The sequence below is a fragment of the Vicugna pacos genome, chromosome 5 (assembly GCF_048564905.1).
Source record: "Vicugna pacos chromosome 5, VicPac4, whole genome shotgun sequence".
Classification (NCBI taxonomy): domain Eukaryota; kingdom Metazoa; phylum Chordata; class Mammalia; order Artiodactyla; family Camelidae; genus Vicugna; species Vicugna pacos.
The window spans coordinates 70,113,476-70,137,451 of NC_132991.1; the positions used below are offsets into that span (position 1 = coordinate 70,113,476).

At 41.6% G+C, this 23,976-nt stretch overlaps 1 long non-coding RNA gene across 7 annotated transcripts in view; it reads left to right on the forward strand.

Annotated features, from left to right (window-relative positions):
• The window catches only part of LOC116280566 (uncharacterized), a 29,718-nt gene that overhangs the window by 241 nt on the left and 5,501 nt on the right, over positions 1-23,976 (forward strand). For 6 of the 7 annotated variants that reach the window (XR_012072811.1, XR_012072813.1, XR_012072809.1 and 3 more), the window contains exons 2-3: positions 12,995-13,330; positions 14,214-14,298. This is a non-coding gene — a long non-coding RNA (uncharacterized lncRNA). Of the gene's footprint in view, positions 1-5,920; positions 6,226-12,994; positions 13,331-14,213; positions 14,299-23,976 lie in introns of those variants that run through there. The other variant, XR_012072814.1, reaches the window with a different exon arrangement.

Genomic DNA, 23,976 nt, shown 5'->3' on the forward strand with positions numbered 1-23,976 from the left:
TGGTCAGAATGGCCAGTGGCCCCAAACCAGGGCTGGGTGTGCTGCACGTCACTGAATGCCTCCCAGCAGCAAACGGTTTGAGTCTGTGCTCGTTTTTCCCAAAGGTCGCCCAACGTTCCCGCGGCTCATTTCTTGGGACCTCCCCTCGTTCATGTTTCAAAGGGGCTTGGCCTCCTGTCTCTGTCATACTTCGCATGAGGTCCCACCTGGGTGACTTCATGCCGCTGCCAAGTGACATTTGCCCAGCAGCGCTCAGACCAGAGTCCATGGGCTCCTCACTGGAGTCTTGAGCTCCTGAGTCCCCTTGGATTTGGGGGCACACTGATAGAGGCTTCCTGGAATTTGGGGTGCCTTTATCCACATCAGGGTTATGATTGTGTCCCTTTCAGGCCAGTAGAGGGTTTTCAGGTAGGTGTAGTGGGGGAAGGGCAAAAAGTGGGAGACTTCACTGCTTTAAAATCTTGCTGATTCTAATGGAAACTTCCTTCCCCGTGGCAGGCGTTAGCTCTGCCCGAAGGTGTGCTCATGTTCTGAGCGTGCCCAGACTTCAGCGCTCCCCACTTCCTTTGAAGATGTTGAGTAATTCCTGACCCCTATCCCTACCTCTCAGCTTCGCTTCCTCCCTCGCCTGCACTCCCTCCCTAGGGGAGTGGCCCTTGACTTTCTCCTTCCCTTCTTTCTCCTTTCCTTTTTCTTTCTTCTCTTTCTCCCTCTTTCCTCCCCTTCTACATTTTCCTTTTTCTTCCTCCTCAGCAGTTTCACCTTCTAGTGAGTTTTATCCAGTCTCATGGCTCTAGTTATTAATATGCACTGACTCATAAATCTATCTGTGGCCCAGCCCTTTTGCCAATGCGGAATTAACTGCCTGTTGGATAAATCCCTTGGCTGACTGCCAGGCTGTAAATCTAAAATGAAACTCATCTTCCCTTTGAAGGCAACTCTTCCTCCTGTGTTGCTTAGTTCTGTTAAAGGTACCACTTCCTTTATGCATGTGGGTCAGTATATACACGTATATATATATATTCCATCATCACCCTGACTGATGCAGGTGACACATACAAAGGCTTTTCAGAAAGGAAAAGCTGGGTCCGTTCAAAGAGCTGAAGAAGACAGTGTAGCCCTACGGCAGTAACTACGGCACAAGGATCTTCCGGAAGGATTGGCAGGTTAGACTTTGCAGGCTTTGGAAGTCACATTATGAATTGTGTGTTTTATTATCAGAACAAGAGGAGTCATCAAAGGATTTTATAATGTAAATTACACAACTTTCTCTCTATTCATGTAGTCTGTAGCTAATCTGTTGCCTAACAGATCAATTATACCTTAATTCACGTAATGCACCTCAGATATCCCTCAAGGAGTGAGTGACTAATGCATGGAACTAGCCAGCAGGTGATGGAGTTATTCTGGCCCAAGAAGGCTTCAAGGGCCTTCGCATGATGTCAGCAGGTGGCTCACTACTCCACCTATACTGGTTCAGCCGGGTCCTGCAGCAATGACCACGGGGCAGCTCTGTCCTCACCAGCAACCAGGTCTTCTCTGCAGCAGGAAGTATGCCGCACCCACCTGCTCTCCCGCCATGTGCACACACGTAGGCCAGAGTGCCGCATGGAGGTGGGAGGGGTCCTATGGTTGTGATTCTTACATGTGCCTTCTGTTTGATGCCACCAGTGCCTTCCCACACGTATTCTACTACTGAATCCTGCCAGCCACCCTGGGGAATGAAAGTCCTGCACTCTGAGTCCTTCCCAGGGTCAGGCCCTTAGATGAGGTGGTGTTGGGGCTCAGTTGGAGTTTCTCAGGGTCCTCATGCCTCAGCTACCTGCACATGAAAGCAGGCAGATGCCAGCCCACTGGGCAGTGTCCAGGGCTGGGAGGCTTCACAAGGTGAAGAGACGTGGGGTGAAACAAGATCCTGGAGGTTGACATTCGTTATAGCCCGGGGTCTGTTGCTTAACCCACCGGATACCGAAGACCGCTAGAATGCCCCAGAAATTGCCTTAGAATGCAGACACATTGCATTCATTTACAAGGAGAAGCCAGAATGTCTATACGTTCATTATAGACAGGGTTGGACCAGTGCACCCTTCCTACAGGCAAATGTACCAGGGAAGCCAAACTGTGATCAGAATACTTTTTGGTAGGCTTAGTGTTAGGCAGAAATATTTGAGTGATATTTCATTCTAGCCATAGAGAGGCTTGATGAACTATGCCACCACTGCAGTTAAAAACAGGAGCCATATGGGTCTTGTTTGCAGCCGAACTCCCATATAACAGGTGCTTGATATAGATATTTATGGAATAAATAAATGAATGACTAAACACCTGTCTAGGGCTAGGATGAGCTGGCTTATCAGTGGTAACAATAACATAAGTAACACCAGCAGCTAACACATTGTCAGTTGACCATGTGCCTGGCAGGTGCCAGGCACTTTGTATGGGTTGCATCCCTCAATTCTCACAGCAGTTCTATGGGTCAGACACTGCCATTGTCCCCATTTTATTTATTTAATTTTATTTTTGTTGCAGTTTAGTCAGTTACAATGTGTCGATTTCTGGTGTACAGTGTAATGTCCCAGTCATGCTTATGTACACATGTATTCATTTTCATATTCTTTTTTTATTCGAGGTTATTGCAAGATATTGAATATAGTTCCCTGTGAAATTTGTTTTTTTAATCTATTTTTACATATAGTGGTTATCATTTGCAAATCTCAACCTCCCAAGTTTATCCCTTTCCACCCCCTTTCCTCCAGTAACCATAAGATTGTTTACTATGTCTGTAAGTCTGTTTCTGTTTTGTAGATGAGTTCATTAGTGTCCTCTTTTCTCTCTCTCTCTCTCTTTTTTTAAGATTCCACATATGAGTGACATCATGTGACATTTTTCTTTCTCTTTCTGGCTTACTTCACTAGAATGACAATCTACAGGTTTATCCATGTTGCTGCAAATGGCATTATTTTATTCTTTTTTATGGCTGAGCAGTATAAATATACCACAGCTTCTTTATCCAGTCATCTGTCAGTGGACATTTAGGTTGCTTCCATGTCTTGACTCTTGTACATAGTGCTTTTATGAACATTGGGGTGAATGTATGTATCTTTTTGAATTAGAGCTCCCTCCGGATATATGCCCAGGAGTGGGATTGCTGGATCATATGGTAAGTCTATTTCTAGTTTTTTGAGGAATCTCCATACTGTTTTCCATGATGGCTGCACCCCATTGTCCCCATTTCAGATGAGGAAACTGGGGCTCAGGGCAGTTAACTGACTAACTGCCCAAAGCCCCACAGCTAGTAAGTGATGAAGCTGGGATTGGACTCAATTCAGTTGCATTTCTGAACCTTAAGCCATGTACTATTTGTGATTTAACCTTGTTGTTCCCTGAATAAGGCTGCATCTCCAGACTTTCCTCTCCGACACCCTTCTGATATAGTTGATCACAACTCACCCCTCCTAGAGACACACTCTTCTTAGCTAAGGAAATACTGTTTTTCTGCAGGGTGACATGTTTGTTGGTACACCTGAATTTTCCCTTATCTCCAGGTTCCATGGTGGTTTTTCCAGTCTTATCTTCTGCCACTCTACGTTGACTGATATTACAGGAACCCACCTATATCTATTGCACAGAGTTTTCTCATTTCCTTAGAGAGCTTTCTCCCTTTCTCCTGATTGACATGTAGCAGTTATGTAATTTATGTGCTTATACTTCTGAGTGCTGGATGAGGGGAGAGCCCAACATGTAAGACAGGCAATGAAGCCCAGTCCATCTGTGCCTGTGAACAAAGAGCCCCGGGGGGCCAAGAACTCTCAGGGAGAAGATATAAATGTTCACCAGGGCAAACGGTAAGGGCTACATGACAGGTCAACAATTCCAGCTCTTTAATGGTGTTCCTTATTCTCTGTCATATGGCCTAGATGGGTATGGTGTTGGGTGATGATGAGGGGGAAACTGGGAGACAATGGTGTGTGTTGTACTGGGGTCAGGAGGTTTCTCATAACCTTAAAATTTCATGGTTGAAAATGCACACTAAGAAGAAAAAAATGCTGAAAGAGAAGTGTGATGCACCATTGTGGCTTTTTCCATGTGTGGTTCTGAAACTGCACAAGGTGACGCTCTCCTAACCCACCGTCAACCAGATAGATTATCCCAGGATTTCAAAAGTTCACCAGCACTGGAAAGGAGATTCTTCTACCCCTTAGACCCTTATTTCTAGGATCTAAAATATGTTCCTAATTGTCCCTCTTGTAAACTCTGGAGGAGGTAGAATATGAGAATTATGAGATTTACAGGCCTGGAGAGTGCGTCTGAGGTTTGGACTTACTATGTGTAAGTGATTTTGATATTTTCTGTATTAGTGTATTACATTCTACTTAATTAAAAAATATAGTTGTAACCTAGTGCATTAGCTTTATGATCCTCTAATAGGCAGTGAACTGCAGATTGAAAAACTGGGCGTTTACCTGAGAAATTTTACACAAGGGACAAGAGAAAGGCTGAGGAGAGAACAATATCTGTGTTTCTCTAGAAAGTACAGTGTAGTGAACTTTACACTTTTTCTGGGGAAATACAGGAGCTGATGGAGTGGGCCTGGGGCCCACCATAGATGTGATTTTATTAGAGACAGAAAAAAAATCAATTTAACTGATCAAATACTTATTATATGTGTCCTACGTGTAGCCACTGTTCTGGGACTGAGGGTGCAGGCGAGTGACACAGGCCTTGGCCTTCAGATGCTGTAGCTGCTGAGTAGTGGATGAAGCTATCTAGGGAAAGCCTGTAGAATGGGAACCAAAGAGGTCCAGGATGGAGTCTTGAGGAGTGCCAACACTGACAGGATGGGCAGAGAAATGGGAATATGCAAAACAAACACACAGAAAGCAAACAGAGAATGAAGAGCCTGGGAAGGAACAGCAGCATGAGGAGGGTGAGGCACCGCAGGAACCACGGGAGGAGCATGTTTTAAGAAGGAAGGAGTAGGAGCGGCCAACCATGGTGAGTCTGCTGGGAGGTCAGGGAGGCTGAGGGCTAAAGTGGCACAGAGGTCCACTGGGGACTTTGGGGACAGCTGTCTCAGTGGTGTGGTAAGTCCAGATTATAGGGTTGAGAAGTAAGTAGGTTATCAGCTGTATAAACCGTTTGTAGTGAAATGCTATCTAGGTGATGGCTTTTGAAATGATAAGCTCAGGGAAACCTCACCTTGGCTTTATTAACATTTCTCATTCCAATGCCTCAGCCCTGTGTGGGGGCTGATGTGTTGCCACATCACAATATTCAGTTCTGTAGATTGAAAGGGTGTTGCTATTGAAAGGGTGTTAAGGCTTCTTTGTGCCAGTATATCCAGGACCATATCTGAGTCCAAGATAAGGATGGTCATTTTGCCATGTCAGTCTTAAAAAAAACTTGAACTTAAAAAAAGATGAAAAGATCAAATGGGAGACTAGGTCCTCTAGGGACTGGGACGCTCTGTGCATATTGAAATGGGACCCCAGGTCTCAATCTCCTTATGTGACATCTAGGTGATTGCATAAAATGCTCAGCTTCTTTTAACAGGAAAAATGGACACCAAAAAGTTCCCAAGAAATGGGAATATTTAAACAGGGGGGAGTCAAGTTGGGGTGTTAGAAAGTTGGATGAGGTAACAAATCATCCACCCACAGAAAGGATTGGTTATATTTTTAAAGTGGGTAAAGTTCCATGTTCAATGACATCTCCAAGTCTGGCTTGACATAGGGGTCTGTGGCCGCGCATAGGAGGGGCTAAGAAAGTGCAGGGAATCCCTTCATGCGTCATTTGGGTTTTAGGGTAGAATTGGAGGGAGAAATGATAAGGATACAGGACCAGCTTTCTGCCTCAGCATCTGGAACTTGCCTGGCAGGGATGCCTGGCTTTGCCCTCTTCCTGTGTCAATTTCACTTTTTGGAGTGTTGCGGCAGCCCTCTTACTAGCGAGGGAGGCTTCAGGAGGGAAGGCCCTTGGTAACAGCTCTAGTGTTGTGAGTAGAGCTTAGCCTGCTTCTTGCTTGAGGGGTAGTACGATACTAATGGTGGTGTAGAAAGTTGCTCCCTCTCTAACAGTGTGAGCAGGTTTTACAGGTTGCAACCTGCCTCTTGTTTGAGGAAACAGAAGATGTCCTTCTTCCTGCTGCTGGTCTAGACTAGCCTGAACAGGGTGAAAGGGATTCACTGAACATCGCCTGCTAGCTTACCTGTTCTCTCAGAGAAGGTGAGCGGCCCCCATTGCTGGTTTGCTGTGTAGACATTCTGCAATACTGAGACCGCTTCGAGATATAATCTAGACAGGCTGACTCTAAAACAAGTCCTTGAAGTCTTATTTTGAGATTTTTTTCCCATTGTAGGGGAGTTACTACATCACGCGGTCCAAGAGTGGGGTTGGATCGTTCAGGTCCTTATGGGAGACATGCATTTACTTGGGAGCAGAGAGAAGGCAGCCCAAGAAAGCTGCAGTAAACACAGCTGAAAGTTCCAAAAGAGGGGATGCATGTCTACAGGCTAAGAGAAGTCCTGGGTCCCTCTTGCCTCCACTCCCCTCCAAAAGGAAGGGGTTTTGCCGCCAAAATAAGCCAAGGGCTAAGGCTATTTTATTAGTCATGCCTTTCACTGTGAGGTCATTTCATTAAGGGCTTTCCTAGTGACCACACACACACACAACTTTTCTGTTTGTGTTTCTTAACCTTTTAATCATCTCTCCATGGGGTGGCTGACAAATCATTGTAAATAGCAATGCCAGGGACTCCTAACCTTCCCTAAACTTCCTGACTCCTGCCCTCAAAGTCCCAGACACCGATGTAGAAATAATCTCATTTTTCCTTTGGATCTTCAGCCCCAGTCTTGATGTAGAATGTTGGGAGCTACATTGGCATGCAGGAGGAAATTCTTTTGCATAAACTGGACATCAGAGGAAGAGTTTCTTCTTAAAATCTAGAATTTAATCCCTGCCCCAGGCCTTCCCCAATATGGACAGCTTTCTTGTGGGCAATGCTCCAAATTCTCTTTCCCTAGCCTAGTAGGAGGAAAAAATCACAGGGCAAAGAGGAACCAGAGAGAGAGAGATTTCTAGAGAAGAATCTTATCCTTGAGTAAGGAGACTGCAGGAAAACCAGCAATGCTTACTTAAGATCAATGTCCATATTGTTTATTAATTCAAAGACTCAGTATTTTGTTCATCTGGGAAGACTTTGGGAAGTTTTTGAGTGTGTATATATGTCACTGTGGGAACTGCCTTTTAAATGTATATGAGGAGTTTTTTTTTTGGTTTTGTTTTTGACTTTTTTCTTTTTGGCCATGTACTGGTTAATTGCAAGTTGAGGAGTTCATTTGTTTCTAGACTGTTTAAGATCTTGTTTCAGGGAAGAGAGTGAAGTGTCTGTCTTTCAAAGCTGGACGGTGTATAGGTCAAGGATCAGGGAGAATAAGGTAGGTCCTCAGTTGTCCCGTGCTGCCCCTTGCTCTGCACAGTGGTATGCTCTGCTTACATAATCTTATCTAGTTGCAAAACACAGTTTACTTCTCTAATGCTTAGAGTGGGATGTTGAAATAACTGAGGGACCAGAAGGGACATGTGACAGAATTTGGCATCTGTTCCTGGATTAGGCTCCATTAACCTTTGCTATTCCAGTATTTCCTCACCTGTTAAATTGAACCACACAAAATTGTCACTTTTAAGTCAGCAATTTTATACAGCTTAACCTGATACTAAACAAGGACATCTAGTGAAAAAGTGCTACCTCGTTGTCTTGGAATGTTTTTCCCTATTCTTTTATTAGACATATGCATTTACTTAATTTTGATGTTTGCTAATACCAATTTAGAAATTTCGATAGGTATTTGTCTGAAACACTTGAGGAAGAATCCATTTGATATTCTTGAGTCAAAAGGGTTGAGTAAAGCCAGAATCCACCTGGAGACTTTCTGTCTTACCGGTGGGCACTGCAGGCTACACTGGCAGGCCCGCTCCCGCTGCCTTGGCTGACTTGTCCCCAACGCCCCCAATCCCCCGCCATCCTCTGCCACGTGAGGGACCAGGGGGTGGAAGTGGGAAGTGCTGTGAAAGGAATCAGACTTATCTTTCTGTTTCATTTAGGCAGTGGCTCAAATTCACCCCTATAAGCCAGACTTGAGAAGTGCCAAGTCCTTTTGTGTTGGCAGACACAGATACTCCAAAGACTCTGCAGAGGGCACCAGTGTGGCTTCTGTGTTTTATCAGAAAACGCTGAGGACTTCTGGACACTGAAATAAATGTCCTGGTGCTAGAAACGCCTTCTGATTAGAGCATATAGCAGCTGTGGACATGTCTTTACACTCTGGCATCATCCCCATGTGGTTTCCCCTTCTGTGTCTTCTCTCTTGTGTTTTTCATCTCTGTCTCAGGGTTTGATTCTCAGTGAATTTCTCAATATGATTTTTGTCCTGAGAGATACATAGATTGGTTCACTAATTCCTTAAAAAAAAAAACCATTTACAGGGCAAATTAAAGGAAGACTGACCTTAGATGCTTACCTCAGAGGAAGAGATTGCTATTGGATTTTGAATTGGTACCAGCAGAGACATATGGAACTCCTCTTGGATGTCAGTATTTTTTTTATCAGGCATTTTGCATGGCTTTGGACCATGGGTGTCTAGGACTCCTTCAGGAGAATATTTCAGCTTCCCCAGAGTATAAAGTTCAAGACCTTGAGTAAACACTCCTTCAAATCTAAGTTGTTCAGCTCTTCACTGTGGAGTTAAGGCCCCCAAGCTTTCACCCTTGGCCCTTCTAGTCTCTCTCCCTCTATTTCTCTCCCTGCCATGATCCTGGATTTTCACGTAGTTTCAACTACCACTATTCTGTGGATCACTTCCAAATCTGCATCTTCAGTGCAGGCCCTGAACTTGGATCTTCAACCTTCTTCTTGATACTTCAGCCTGGATCTCCTGTGGGTACCTTGGCATCAACAGAGCCAAGATGAGCTCACACTTCTGTCTTTCAAATGTGTGTCTCTTTCTTTGTTGAAATTTCAGTCCCTGGGACTACTGTGATTGGATCTCCAGGCTGGAAATTTGGGATCTATTATTTCTCCTTTTTGCCCCCTGCCAAATACTGCCTCCCTGCTCAAGCTCAGCCAGTTGTCCATTTACCTCACATTTCTGAACATCTGTCTGCTCTTCCTCATTCTCCCAGTGCCCTAGTTTATGCTTCTTCCAGCTCTTGCCTGTCTGTAACGAGTTCCTAACTGAGCTCCTTAGTGACTTCCTAGACAATCAGTCACCAGTCAGTGGTTCCCATTATCTGTTAGTGGATACCACAGGATCCTGGAAATTTTATTGAAAATGCAGATTCCTGGGCCCTACTTGTGTCAGTAGGTCTGTAGTATTGCTTACAACTGTGCAATCTATAAACGTTTGTTGAATGAATAAATGAATTTAAGGATTCTCCTTATACACTTGTATAAAAAAAATAAGGAAATAACTTTAGCTAATAGAACAAAATATTTAGTGATGCCCAGGAGACAGAAGAAAGAGAGCTGCTTCTCTCAACCTGTAAAATCCAGAACAAATAAAATATTATATGATTAGTATGTGGAACATTCACATACCAACTGGCACCGTAGAAGAAGGTGTGCACATACCTGTCCTATGTCCATTTTCATTCGTTTCAAAATAATTTTTTATTTCCCTTTTGATCCAAAAGTTGTTTAGAAGTGCGTTGCCTGGTTTTTACATATTTTGCATATCTTCTCACCTTCCTCTTGTTGAGTTCTGGTTTTATGCTATTGTCAGAGAAGATAGTTGATATGATTTTAATCTTTTTAAATTTGCTAGGATTTATTTTGTGACTATCACATGATCTATCCTGGAGAATGTATCATGTGCACTTGAGAAGAATGTATACTCTTAGGCTGTTGGATGGAATGTTCTGTATATGTCTGTAAAGTGCGTTTCAGTTCCAATGTTTCTTTGTTGGTTTTCTGTCTGGACAGTCTATCTATTGCTCATAGTGGGGTACTGAAGTCTCCTACAATTACTCTGTTGTCTGTTTCTGCCATAAAACCTATTAATTGCTTACTATATTTTGGTACTTGGGTTTTGGGAGTATATATACTGACAATTGTTATATCTTCTTATGTATTGGCCCCTATATTTTTATATAATGACCTCCTTTGTCTCTTGTTAATCTTTTTGTTTTGAAGTCTGTTTTGTTTCTCTATTGATTCTTTTTCCTTCTGTTTCTGTCTACCTTTGAAGTTGATGATTTTGCATGATGATTTTCTCGGTCTTCCCTTTTAAAATATTTCATGTCTCTATCTAGATTTTTGCTTTGTGGTTACGATGAAGTTTACATAAAGCATATCATAAATGAAATAGTTCTTTCCTGCTGCCAAGGCTTTACCTACATTCTTCTGTAAAGGCTCCATCCTTTTACTCTTCCCCTTTTATATTTTTGCTGTCACAAAGTGTCTCTTTTTATGCTGCAATTTCATTACCAAGTTGTAGTAGCTGTAGTCTTTTCCTTTAACCTTGACGCTGTAGTTAAGAGTCTAATACACTATTCTGAAACAAGAGTTACAGTATTCTAATTCTGAATATTTATTGCTTTAATCAGAATTTTGTGTACTTTTATCTTTTTGCTTCAACTTGAAGAACTCATTTCAACATTTCTTTTAAAGCAGGTCTAGTGGTGGTGAACTCCCTTAGCATTCGTTTGTCTGGGAAAGATTTTATTTCTTTTCCATATCTAAAGGAAGATTTTGCCAAGTAAAATGTTCTTGGCTGGCAGTTTTTATATTTCACTATTTTGAACATTTCATTCCACACTCTCCTGGCCTGTAGTTTCTGCTGAGAAATCTGCTGATAGCCTAATGGGGTTACCTTTGTGGGTTACTGTCGTTTCTTCCTTCGCTGCCTTTAAAATTCTTTCTTTATCATTGACTTTTGACAGTTTTAATATAATGTCTCTTGAATAAGGTCTTTTGTGTTGTGCTAATAAGGTGTTCTATTAGCTTTGTGGATTTGTATATTCAGTTCCTTCCTCAGGTTTGGGAAGTTCTTGGCTATTGTTTCTTTAGATATGTTTAAATGTGTTTGCTCCCATGTCCCTTTCTTTTCCTTCTGGGATGCCCATTATTCTTATGTTGGCTTTTCTAATGGAGTCAGGTAGTTCTCAGAGGGTTTCTTCATTTTTAAAAAAATCTTAGTTCTCTCTCCTCTTCCACCTGAATCGTTTTTATATTTCTATCTTCAAGTTCGCTAATTCTCTCGTCCCTATGATTTACTCTATTTCCAGTGCATCCTAGTGCGTTCTTCATCTCATTCATTGTGTTCTTCAGCTCCAGATTTTCTATTTGGTTCTTTCTTAGATTTTCAGCCTCTTTGGTAAAGTAGTACTTCTGTTCATTAATTTTACTCCTGAGATCATTGCATTGCCTTTCTGAATTCTCTTGTAGCTCATTGAATTTCTTCATAATTGCTATTTAAAATTCTTTATCAGTTAGATCCCAATATTTCATGTCTTTGGTTCAGTTTCTGGAAAACTGTCATTTTCTCTTTGTGATACTGTATTACCATGATGTTTCACAGTGTTTGATGAAAAGTGCCTCTGCTGCTGCATTTGAAGTAGCAAATGTCTTTCTTATTTAGGCAAGGCCTTGCTTTTGTGTTCCAGAAGGTGGTGATATAGCACAAGATTTTGGTTTCTCTGATCAGTGCTAACTAATTGCTAAGATTGGGAAATGTATTAAAAAAAAAAAAAGCAAAAGGTGACGGCAGAGCTGGGGGAGGTGAGTATTTAGCATCTGGGGCTTTGAGTGTGCCCATACTTGCTAGGAGGTTCTCTGGTGGAGGGGGAGGCGTCCCAGAGGTCTACGCGTGGTTCTCCTGCCTCCTGGGGCAGACAACAGGAGACACTTTCCTTCAGTTCTCTTTGTCTGCCTACATCCCTTTTCTTTCCCTCCAGCTAGTCACTCCGATCTCTCCTGAGAGGGAGAGCAACTGGTCCCTCCAGTTTAGCACACATGGTTGGGCAGAGCCCCACTCACTGCTTTCACCCTTCACCTCTGCCAGAAAAGTCATGCTGGCTTCCTGTCAGACTGGACACCACCTTCTCTGTTGTCACTATCTCTGCCACCACAGCTCTACCACCAAGTCCCTTCCTTTGTCACTTCTTCCTGTGTCCAGTCCACTCACTTGTGGATATCTGATTAGTTGTAAATCAAAGGGGAGAGAAAAAGGGAATGACTCATGCCACCATGCTGCTGATGTCACTGATCATAAAATTTTGATGTGCAGTCTAATAAAATTTTCGAAGTTTCTAAGTAGCTAAAACTAGTCCATTTCCTTAAAAAGTTAAAGTTGCAAAATTTTACCTTAATCAGCTTCAATAGTCATTTTAAAAAATAGTAATGAAGATGAGGTAATGTGGCAAATAGATATGATAATAATATATCAAATTAAGAAAAAGTAGGCTATGAAATTATATACATATAAAACCTGAAACCCTAAAACTCCCAGAATAAAACATAGGGGGAAACCTCCTTGAAATTGATCTTGGCAATGAGTTTTTGGAATTGTCACCAAAAACACAGGTAAAAAAGCAAAAATGAACAAGTGAGACCACATCAAACTAAAAAGTTTCTGCATAACAGAGGAAACAAAATGAAAAAGCAGCCTGTGGAATGGGAGAAAATACTTGCAAATCATATATATGAAATGGGGTTAACTTCCAAAATATGTAAATAACTCATACAATTCAATAGCAAAAACCCAAATAACCATTTGAAAAATGGGCAAAGAACCTGAATAGATATTTTCCCCAAGAAGACATAAATGGCTAACAGGTATATGAAAAGATGCTCAGTGTCGCTAATTATTGGGGGAATGCAAATCAAAACCACAATGAGGTATCACTTCACATCTGCTAGAGTTGCAGTTATCAAAAAGTCAAAAGACAAGTGTTGGTGAGGATGTGAAGAAAAAAAGACTCCTTGTTTGTTTTGTAGGAATGTAAGCTGGTGCAGCCACCATGGAAAGCAGTATGGAGGTTCCTCAGAAAATTAAAAATAGAACTACTGCATGATCCAGCAGTTCCATTTCTGGGTATTCATCCAAGGGAATTGAAATCTCTATTTCAAAGAGGTATCTACACTCCTGTATTCATTGCAGCATTATTTACAGTAGCCAAGACACAGAAGCAACCCACGTGTCTGCTGACAGATGAATAGATAAAGAAAATATTATCTATAGAGACACTGAAAAACTATTCAGCCTTAAAAAGGAAAGGAATCCTGACATCTGCAACAACATGGATGAACCTGGAGGACATTGTGCAGAGTGAGGTAAGCCAGACACAGAAAGAAAAATATTGCACTATCTTACTTATATACGGAATTTGAAAAGGCCAAACTCGTAAGAACTTCTGCTTTACAGAGAGTAGATTGGTGGCTAGCAGGGGGCTGAGGGTGGGGGAACTGGGGAGATGTTGTTAAGGGTACAGACTTGCAACTAATAGATAAATAAGTTCTAGAGATCTAATGCGCAGTATAGTGATTATATCAACAATTCTGTATTATAAACTTCAAAGTTGCCAAGAGACTAGATCTTAATTGTTTACCACAAATGATAATTATATGATGTAATAGAGGTGTTAGCTAACTATGGTGGTAATCATATTTCAATATCTAAATGTATCAAACCAACACATTGTACACCTTAAACTTACACAATCTTATATATTAATTATGTCTCAATTAAAAAAAACGATTAGTAACATGTCTTACACAAAGTAAATAATAAATGGTGCTTATTCATTAATCATGGGGCTAAAAACAACCCCTATCACATATTTTCATTATAAAAGTTATGTCTAGTCTCAAATTTTCTAAGTTCAATAACCATATTTTTCATTATCAAGATATTTTATTGGTTCTTTTCATATTTTAGTTCATAGTCATCAACTTGTTTATATCATCCTAATTAAAAAGATAGGTATATTTCTTTGAGGAATTTAAACATATTTACCTTAAAGTCATTTCAGTTTGCTCTACTCATCCCTTGGCGAAAAATTCTTCCATTTGTTGTATTCCATGGCAGGAGTCTATAGTTATAGGTTTACAATGTATACTGTAATTTACATATAAATGTTACTATTGTACATATGAATTGTACAGATTATAGTATTTTCTGAGTGTGATGACTCCTCTTTTATCATTTTTCTTGTAGACAAATTGCTTTTGACATCATACACATTAAGACAGCTGTACAGTATTTTTCAGAGTACCTGACAGGAAGTGCCTGTGTTAACACGGTAATTAGAAGAGGAGTTGGGGAAGCCTTGTGAGTTTGAGGAAAAGAAAAAAAAAAAAAGAGAGACAAATACTGGCAGTGGGCGAGGAAACCCCTGCCAAGTTCAGTATTTTCCGGCTTGGCTGGCAGAGAGGTGACGTGTGAGCCCAGCTTTGTATGACTGCGTTAAAGACCCAGTTCAGCAACCTCGCTTCTGATTCTGTGCTTGTTAGGGAAGCTTCTGGTTCTGATTTGGCTTCCTACGTAGAGCTGCCTATGGGGAGGAGAATGTGGTGGTCATGGAGATTCTGGGTAGTCTCTTCCTTTTCTAGTTGTTATGATTTTTGTTCTGCCACTGAAAAGAGCAAAAAAAAGGTGGGGGCTTTCTGGTGATATTTTGGATTCGCATCTAAGTTGGCTTTCAGAGAGAAAGCAAAACGGGCCACAGGCCAACAGTGGAGTAGACTGAATTCGAGAAACAGACAGAGTGTTGGGAGCACGTTCAAGAACTATAAAGAGCAAAGGTCAACAGGCAGCCTCCTACTGGTGGTATCTCGGGGCTCCTTCTAGAGGTCTTAAAATTATTTTAAGTTTAGAGAAATAAAGCAAAATAAAATACGAAATATAGCCTAAAAGGAGTAATAAAAATAATCACACTGTATGAAAACTGATCTTAGAAATAAAGAACAAAAATTCATGACCAGCTTTGGCCAATGGGAAAATCCTTTCATCCCCTTCTGTGTCCTTTTGACCTGTCCTCCTCCTTCTTCAAGCACTCCCTAGCTGCTGGCACAATGAGATTTTCCAGGCTCATCTTTTACTTTAACTGCCCCAGTCTTGGATATCCCAATCATTGGGCTAATCCAAGCATCAAAATAAATAACAAGAGTAAGTAATAGTAAATAAGTAATGATATCAACAAATTATCTCCCACTGAATGAAATAAGAAACCATGCACCTTAAATGAGTCTATTTATAATAAAGAAAAGATTTATAGTAAACATAAATATAAAAACGAATCATTAAAATACACATAAATAAGCAGAAAGTTATATGAGGAACGATACAACTATGTAGTTTCAAAGTATCTCCCTTATGAAATAAAAGGAAAAAAATAGATGTTGGTCTCTGCCCTTTTTTCCTACACAGGGCTCCTGAAATCTTTGTAATTTCCAGGGTGATGGGAATGTCTTTTGTTCTAACGATGTGACTCCTTTAGTTCTCCCCCTCATTCTCTTGAGAAGGGAGAAGGGCTGAAAATGGAATTAATGACCAATCATGCCTATGTGATGAAGCCTCCATAAAAATCCCACAAGTATGGTGTTTGGAGATTCTGGTAACCACATATCAGGAGAGTGACATCCCCCAGCTCCACGGGGACAGAATGTCCTGCACTTGGGACTCTCCCAGACCTCGCTCAATGTATCTATCCATATGCTTTGTCATATCCTTTAATAAGCTGATAAACATAAATAAATATTTCCCTGAGAACCCATAGGATTCTGTGATCCACTGCAGCAAATTAATTTAACTCAGAAAGGGGGTTGTGGAAACCTCCAATTTGTAGCCAAGTCAGGTAGAAGTTGTAGGTAACGTGGGGACCTACTACTTGTGTTTGGCATCTGAAGTAAGGTGGGGCGCAGTCTTGTGGGGCTGAGCCCTTAACCTGTGGGATCTGACACTATCTCCAGGTAGATTGTTGGAAGAGTGCAACTGAGATCACTTGGCGTCTGGTAGGGTGCAACGATAGAAACAGATTCACTTCTGTAATATTCTGACATCAGATAAACTAATTGGGAAACATTTGTTTTAAGTTACATTATTTCACAAAATAATTCAAGTTGGGAAATAGTTCACAAAATTATATTATTTTACAAAGTAACTGGTGATAGTGTTCAGAAGTGTCAAGGTAGTGGGTGTCTAAGAGGGATGGAGGGTCTGATCCCAGCTGAAGGACACCTCTGAGGTAGGAAAACTAAATGTGAAGTGAGATTCTGCACGGAATCTTTTGACTGTAAAAGACTTGATTGGGACAATTGTCAAATCTTAAATAGGGTCTGCTGATTATATGGTTGTAACTCATCAATGTTAATTTCCGGATTTTGATGTTGTGTAATGTACAGGACTAAGCACTTAAGTGCTCGGGTGATGGGACATCAGGTCGGTAATTTACTAGCAGATGATTCAGGGGAAATGTAAGTGTTTGTATTGTGTTTGCAACTTTTCTATAAATTTGTGGTCATTTCAAAACACAAACAAAAAATTAAAGTGATCAATTATTCTTGAAAAGAGGAGGTTCAGAACTGGCTTGATAAGGTTCTTCAGGTACAATGAGGATTGTTATTAAGAGGGTCTTTTTCATCTGCTGAGGAAAGCATAGGGATTCACGTTAGAGATAAGTAAGTAATTTCACTTCTTTAATTCCATGAGCTTTAAATGAGTCTATTTAGCAGAATGAATTTATGATAGACACAAGTACAGAAATTAATTGTTAAAATAAGATTAAAAAATGAGAGCTAAAAATGAGATAAAATGAATAGGGAGAGTAGGAATTTATATAGAATAAAACCTAAAATAAGCACAAAAATTACCTTTGAGCTCCCCAGTTGCCAAGGCAAAGAAATCAAAAGAGGTTACTTAGTGGTTATTATACGATAACAATAAGCATAGCAAATCACTAGGGAACAAGGTTTTTCATAGCTTTGGTTTCTAAAAGTAATTGTGATGCAGACATTTAAAGAGACTTTAAAAAATAAATGAGCTATATCTTTAGCAGCATTTTGCAAAAAAAAAAAAAAAACAGGGACTCTTTTTTTCAAAGTCATTTCTTATGCCACCCCCAGTAAAACTTAGGGAGAGACTATGGGGTATAGTTCTGAGAAGATATTTCTATCCAAAATTATACTAACATAGTTCAGGCAAATAGTATTTTATTTGATTTGATACCTCAGTGAGGCTTAGAGAATTAAATTAGTTTGAAACCTGTACTGAGTATGAGACTTTATGCTTATTTAAAATATGGATAACTTTTAAAAAAAATTTCTTAAACCTTTATTTTTGTGGGGGGAGATAATTAGATTTCTTTATTTACTCTTAGAGGAGGTACTGGGGATGGAACCCAAGACCTCATCCATGCTAAGCACGTGATCTACCTCTTGAGCTATACCCTCCCCTCTATGAATAACTTCTTAGTTCCTGGAGAGGCAGCTTAGTGCAATGATGAGGGGGATGGGCTCTGCAGAAGTGTCTGGTTCCCTGACCAGGAGTCCTGGTTTCACTCCTTATTAGCCACGTGACCCCAGACAAGTTACTGCTCCAAGACACAGTTTTCTTACTTCTAAAGTGGGAAAACCACAACGCCTCCTCATAGGTTGTCGAGATTAAGTTAGATTACATCTGGAAATTACTTAGAATAATGCCTGACACATTGAAAAGATTCAGTAAATATTAGCTATTACTACTATTATTATTATTTTGTGTTTTTCTGAAAGATAATCAACTCCCATAGATGACTGAAAGGATCACACAGTGTAAAGGGAGCATGGACTATGAGACTGAGCGAAAAGGAAAAAAAGAGCTAACTAGAAGCAATGGTCCCAATTATTGGAATTCTACTTTCTTAACTACTTTGAAAGTAGTTAGGAGGATGGTGAAATGGAAAGAGCAAGGAATTTTGCATCACAGAGATTTGAGTCTGGGCGTTGTGTTTTGCCAACTGCATGACTTTCTGCAACCAGCTAACCTGTTTCCTGATGTTTATGAGAGATGAGTTTCCTTTTCTTGGCAGGGCTTGGGAAAGATTAAATAAGATAATATACAAATAGCAGCTGGCCCTGCCATCCCTTGACACTCATACCAAGGCAGACATCAGTAGTCCCTCTCATCACTCTGCCTGAGCTCAAATCTGGTTCCAGAATGCTGCTAAGGAGAGTCTGGGTAGTCCCTACCCCAATCAATCAAATATGAAATCCATTTGTGATCCTGGAGCCCCATGATTTAGTTATACTACCAATAAACTCAAAGTAGGTTTAATTGTGGAGCATACATAAGAAACAGTTTAGCAGAATATATTTTGTTACTTTAATGAGAGCAGCTGCAGTGGAGTGGTGTCAAGAGGAAGCCATTTTGGAGTGGACTAAGAATGGAGGGGGTGGAGAATGTGGAGGTGGCCAAATCAAACTTATCTGAAAAGAGGTGGTAGGCAAAGAGGGGAAAGGATGAAACCACAGCTCAGCACAAGGTAGGGGTGGTGGTTAGCATATTAGAGAAGATTTTTGTTTGTTGTTTCATTGTTTTGAATAGATCAGGGCAAGTTGAACACGTTGTAAGAGGAAGTTAATGAACCAGAGGGAAGATACAGAGAAAGGGGATAATTGATGGAACAAGCTGTCAGAGGACGCAGGAGGGGACAGGACTGTAAGTTAAATGACTGCTCTTGGAAGGAAGCAGTGGTAGGAGGTCAGGAAGGAAGAAGAGGTGGCAATACACAATATTTGAGAGTTGAGGGAAGCAAAGAATGTAAGAATGTAAGACTCAGCTGGGTTTTTATCTGTTTACTGCTGTTTTTCTAGCTCCTGGAACAATATTTGGAACATGGCAAGCACTCAATAAGTACTAATTGAATAAAGTACAGAAACAAGTATTTTGCATCAGTGAGGGACTGTTGTCAAGATCTAGATTTTAATGCTTTCTCATGAACTTCCTTATGGATACAAGTTGTTGCTATTGGAGTTTTGGTTTCACTGAGTTTGGCATTTCCTTCAGTAGAACAAAGAAAGTCCATGTGATGAAGAAAAGAGAATTAAAAAGCTTGTAGCGAGCTGTCTAGTTGTCTGCCCCCGAATCCCCCTGTCTTTTCCAGTTGGGAACCTTCTACCTGCAGCAGTCTCTCAGCCCCACCCCAGGCCTCTCAGCTCCACCCCAAGGGTTGGAACCATCTTATTTCCCAATAGGGAACTTTGAGGAGACACATTATTTGCTCCATACTGAGTCAGAATTAAGGCTGATTCTGCACCAACCTTAAAGCTTCTGTAAGTCATCAAATTTCGTATGTATCTGAGAAGGCGTTGGAAATTACAGTGTGTTATATAGTTGTCAGATGTTGTTTTTTCACAGAGCTGGTTCCATGCTCTTTCCAGCTCTGCCCATGATTCAGTATAAAAGTAGACAGGTCATCTCCCTGGGCCTTGACAGATGTAGGAATAAGGCTCCTTCCCCATCTTGAGCCTGAGCCCCACCCTGGTTGGGTCCCAATCTAGCATGCTTTAAGCTCAGAGTCCTTTGTCTCTGTTGCTGCTGCCATGGCCCCTACTTCTGTCAGCTGCTGCCTCCTGTGGCATTCTTCACTGTGCAGCAGGATAGCTGCCCATTTGTACCTATTACTATGAGGAAATTTCCCCTTCCTTGGTTAAAAAAAACCCCTCAAAACTCTGGGATGTCTGGACCACATGGCCTTGGCTTTTGCCTAAGGCTCGCATTCCTTTTGAGACTATGTCTGATCCTACATCACTGTGTTGGCTAAGGGGCACTGCATCCCCCCATGTTTTTTCTTACATTGGACGGGGACCCTGTGTTGATTCCCTGGAGCCCAAATGAACCATAAACAACAGAAAGTGAAGGGGCAGTAAAAGGAGGTACTTTCATTGATCTTGTTTAGGACTTAGTTTACTTCCCTTTAATTTTTTGGATGAATACATGGATGCCTTTGTTCCTAGCTCCTGGTCTACCATCCTCATGGTGGTTCCTATCTTTTATACCCACCAGCTGGGAGAGCCTGTGCCTTCCATGGTCTTGGCATGGCAGTTCTATGTTCCTGTGTTCATGTCTTTTCTCTGAGTTGTTGACATTAGGGGTGGCCTCCCCATTCAAACATAATCCAACCTACTTCCAGATACGAGTGTGTCTTTACGGACATCACCAGGAAATCATAGCACCCTCTCAACAGCTTAAAAGATGTGCCCGTATATTCTTATCTGGTAAGAGCAGGGTTAGTTTTCGTAGCTTCCAGTGGGATCTCCTTGTTGCCTGCTTGGACGAACTCCCTTGTTTGAAGTGGTACATGGTTCGACTCTTATTTGTATGGGTGTGTTCTGGTTGTCTGTGGCTTGATTCATAGCTTCTATAATCAAGCCCCCATTTGACGAGAGAAGAGAGCCACAGCAGGCAGGATGTAAGGTAAGATTTCTGGAGACCAAGATATATTAGGAAGCACCAAATGTTGCATCCTATTAATTACTCAGACTGAAAGAATAAGCGCTAAATCCATGCCAGACAGCACTCAAAGCTCTGTAAAAATCCCTCCATCCTGAGCTGTTGACATTGTGCACAGGACCATCAATAACCAGCTTGTGAACCTGTGGTGGTTCCAGGTGTAACGAGACATTACACGTAGGAAATTGTGAAACTCATCTCAAAAATTTCCACCGTCTCATCGAGATAATACTGCATTCCTCTCCTAATGAAAACCTTGCAGTGAAAATAAATAATAATAAAATTAATATTTAAAGTGTAAGCAATGAGGCAAAGCTTTTCAAAACTTCTTTTCACTTTTAAAAGGGAAAAACCTGCAGGAGAGGAATATTTTCAAAGGACACCTGCAGTGCAATATATATAAATATATATATTGGACAAATATAAAGCTGAACAAAAGAAGCAAGACATGGGAAAATGCCTGTTTTCTTCTGGCTGTCATACTTAGCAAACAGCAAGCATGGAGAGGAGGCAAAGTCACCATTTTGGTAAATCTGTGGAAATAACAAGTATAAACGCAATGAAGGGAAAAGTCTGTGGGGAAGTTTAAATGACGAGACGCCAAGCAAAAACTTCCTGTCCCCATCGTGGGCTTAGGCTGGAGCTCTAGCTGTGGGCTCTGCTTGGAATATGCACTGTAGAGTCTAAGTTCTAAGGAGCAAAGTGAGAAAGAGGTAAGTTGGTAGCTCACTCATGTGCCGCCAGTGTGTCCCATCCATCACTGCTGCCTGAGGGTTTCCCGTGAAACACCAAAGTCACTTTCAGACAGCCCTAATTAAGCACTCATGTGGCTTTGCAGGACCTCTGCTTTTTCAATTTTTTAAAAATCTGGGTCATGTTCTAATATGAAAACTTCATTCCTGGAGAAAAAGCAAGAACTGCCACCCAGGAAATACCTACTCAGTTTTCCCCAAGAAAGTTTGAAATGTGCGTGTTGAAGGAAGCATGTTTTGTTACTTAGTCGAAGATACTTTTCCAAACATGATCCAACTTAGCAGCTTTGCATGCAGGAACTTCCTATAAATGTATTGCTTTCTCCCTGTAAATTCCTAGAAGTGAACTGGCTGGTGTAAGCTCTGCCCTCCTTGACTAATAACCAGACTCACACAAAGTTGCATTTAAATATATAGAACAGCATTTGACACCGCCGAACTGCTTCTCCAGGTATGAAGAGTATCCCGATGAGTCAGAGATTTATACTCAGTCTGGTTACGAGGTTTAGTGCTGATCTGGATCTTGCTACTTAAAGAGCCGTCTAGCAGCATAGGCGTTACCTGGGAACTGAATAGACATGCAGCCTCTTAGTCCCACCCAAACCTGTTGAATCAGAATCTGCGTTTTAACAAGAAGCTCGGGTGATCCGTTTGCTCCTGAAGCCTGGGCGGCACTGGGAAGGGGAGGAGAGGGAAGCTGTGTGGGATGCGGTACACCGTGAAGCTGGAGCTGTGCGGGCTTCAGCCTTACCCGGAACCACCCGCCCCTTCCAGGTGTCGTTAGATTTCTGGCTAATGAGGGGCTCAAGGTGTTTTATGAGGGTCTGGCAGGTATTTTGCAGGTGGAAAAAGACAGAAGAGTAGCAAGAATGAAATGGTCAGGACTTGTAAATGCAACAGAGTTTCTCATCAGCTTCCAAACACTATATTCTCCACCTTTCCTCAAATATCTTCCATGTGGTTTGTCTCCACATCTAGGTAACAGCCAGGCCCTGGTGTTCCTTGTAGAAATGGTGGGGCTTGGAGACCACCCAGCAGGTGAGGGGGAGGCTGGAGGGAAGCCAGACAGAATGTGAGCTCCATTTGCCCAGTTCAACCAAGGCAGCTCTGTTTTTATTTGCTTTATGTGTTAAAGTTCCATTTAAGATTTGCTGAATAATTAGCAAGCCCGTGAAAACCGCTGCCCAGAGCAAAGAGCACAAGAACTATTCCCAGATCAGGAAAAAGCAAGACAGTGCTGTGTGAAGAGTTGTGGTTTGTTGGAGTCAGACCTGCCTAGGATTGAATAGCTCTGCTCATCTCAGCAGACTTACACTTTCCATGCCTCAGGGTTCTCATCTGTGACCTGGAGGTACCAACGCTGGGTAAACACGCACCTGCTTTGTCCAGGACATTTCCTTGTTTACAGTTGTTGTCTTTGCATCAATATTAATGATCCCCTTTGCTCTCGAGAGTATCTTGGTTTGGATGATACAGTCACCCTAACCAATAGCTACCTCGAGGTGTTGTTTGAAGTATTTAAGATTAGGTAACTACAGAGCTTGCTGTCACCTCAGTGATTTTACTGTAGGTGCACTCATTAAAGACGGCATTCTTGTGACCAGAATGGGTACAGAGGTACCAGTTTTGAGTCGGTTACCCTTGGCCTTGGTATTCAAGTTCAGCTGATCAAACCAGGGGAATCTCTGTCCACACCCTTTCAAAGTGAAGCATTGCACTTGTCCTTTTCCAGTTTCTGCCAGGGCCTTTGGTGGTCTTTTCTGCTCTCTGAATGCCTGAGAGGGCTGTCTGGGGTGGTCTTTGTTCTTGTAAGGAGGTATTTTAGGGGCTTGTTAGAACTGTGCTGTGCTCTGGCGTATAGAGTGAAATGGCAAGGATAGAGGGGGTTACAGTTTACGTTCCGAACCTTCAAAGAGACAACCTCCTGGCTCCTAGGTACAGAGCTCGAGATCAGCCATCTCCCCCTGAGAGTTCTCCTCGAGCCTCCTTCCTTCTGTGGGTTCCCACGGCCAGACTAGGGGATTGGGTCATATTACATTCTACACTTCAAACAATGCTTCAGGAAAAGAGGCAGTGTGTCCTGCCTTTGTGCAGTTAGAGCCTTGGGGTAGTGTTCTTAAAATGCATTAAGGGAAAGTGGAATCTATGCTGCTAAACAAACAAATCCAGCGTCCAACATTTTGGGTGGCACAGGGAGACTCTGTGAGGTGATGTTTTACCCCATTCTGACTGTGCTCGTTGGGAAAAGTATCAGGGTATGTTTTTTAGACTGGAGCAGAGGGTTCCTCTGGAAAAAGGGTTTGAGATTTAAGAGAAGGTTGAGTGTCAGTAAAAGCATCGCCTACACAGCTTTTCCATTGGCATCTGCACTAGTGGAGACCAAGGCAGCAATTGTGTTGGGCACAATCATGGTATTTATCTCACCAAGATGTATGTAAGATGTCAGTATCTTTAATTCATGGCTGGCCACCTGCACAGGAAACCAGGCAGACAGAATATACTTTAGGATCTTAATTTAAACCTATTAAAGTTTTTCTTCTCTTTTGAAAAGTGATAAGGAGATTCATAATCTATGGTTTAGGTAGACACTTACCAACCAAATATTTTTAAGAGTTTTAAAGCTTTTAAATGGGAAGAGCTATACCCCAAACCTGTCAAGGGTCAGTGGTCAAAACAAATCTCACATGCCACATGGTATGGGTCTAAAGGTCTTTATTAGGGAAAGGGGATTTTCATGA